The following is a 1265-nucleotide window of genomic DNA, read 5'->3' as shown; positions in this document are numbered from 1 at the left end:
TACCAGCGTTGCTAAGGGCCGCCAAGCCCCTGGAGACATGAGGTCACAGCACTATGGCAACATGATGGAATGATGATGTCAGTGGAAAGGAGACCTCTTGCTCATCTCTTTTTCTATTTACATTCTATTTGCTGATTTATGATCCGGCAAACCTTCACTGAAGATGAACTAAGAACTTCTTAATGGATTGAATATTTTTAAAACTAATTCTCCATTAGTAACATTCTAATGATAACAAATCAAATCAAATCTTGCCACATCATAATACAAACAATAAAGCCAATTATACATTCCAAACTAAAAATTTTGGGGAGGCCTTTCCATGTTCTGGCTGTCGGGATTTGTAAATATGCTACTTTTGAGCAAATAAAGGGACATTAGGACAGAAGAAACATGTGGGACTTGTTTTACTGCCCTTTCAACACGACCGCTGTGCAGCTTTGCTCATTGCTTTACGACCTGCAGAGGCTCGCAGGGGGAAGCGTGCTGGACGCCGAACAATAAAGCAATAAATCTACCTAACAAGCAGTATTCTGAGGGCATCTTCCATGGGCCATGGGCCATGGGCCTGATCCAGAAGCCTCTTCTTGTGTTCTTAATGTAGAACGGTAGCAGAGGAGGGGAATCAGGGTTTCCAGGTGAAGCTGACCTTCTGATCAGCAAGTCCTAGGCTCTGTGGTTTAACCCACAGCGCCACCCGCGTCCCTTTGTAGCAATATAGCAAGTGGGGAAATGAAGAAGGGAGAATCAACAAAAGATCCATGAAAATGTCAATAAATATCAAGCAATACTCATTGGTTAAAATCATGATGCCTGTTTAAGCAAACCAACAAAGCTTTCCAAAGATCTCTGAAGGAAGGGAGGGCTGCTCCTTGACATATCCGCCCTCCCTTCCCCACAGGTGGGCAGGGTTTGTGGCACCGAGCGAGGCTCACCTGGGCGGGTGCCACCCACCTGCTTGAGCTGGCCTTTGACCCGCCCTCGGCCAGGGAGGACAATGGACGGCGGGCCTAAGGCCAAAAGAAGCTGACTCCTGGGCTCAAGCCTGTTTTGCTGTTCTTACGCAAAGCCTTATCTGCTTGTGGTGTTAGTCCCCAGGAATATTCCGGGCACTCGTTCAGTATCGGGGCTGCCACTTCAGCGGCAATACAGGGTTGGGACCCTGCACACATCAAAACACTGGGCTGCTGGCGCTCAACAGCCTACAAAAGTCACATTCGTCCCAGCTCCTCCTCCTTATCACTTGCAATTTAATTGTCTTACAT

At 47.3% G+C, this 1265-nt stretch overlaps 1 protein-coding gene across 1 annotated transcript in view; it reads right to left on the bottom strand.

The window, feature by feature from the left end:
- Positions 1-1265, bottom strand: part of LOC310712825 (GPI mannosyltransferase 4-like) — a 43509-nt gene that overhangs the window by 17355 nt on the left and 24889 nt on the right. The window lies entirely within an intron of this gene.

Source organism: Podarcis liolepis (assembly GCF_965112155.1).
Source record: "Podarcis liolepis genome assembly, chromosome: 7".
In the NCBI taxonomy this organism is placed as follows: domain Eukaryota; kingdom Metazoa; phylum Chordata; class Lepidosauria; order Squamata; family Lacertidae; genus Podarcis; species Podarcis liolepis.
The sequence above is the reverse complement of the archived record's forward strand: the minus strand, read 5'-3'. Positions and strand labels throughout refer to the sequence as shown.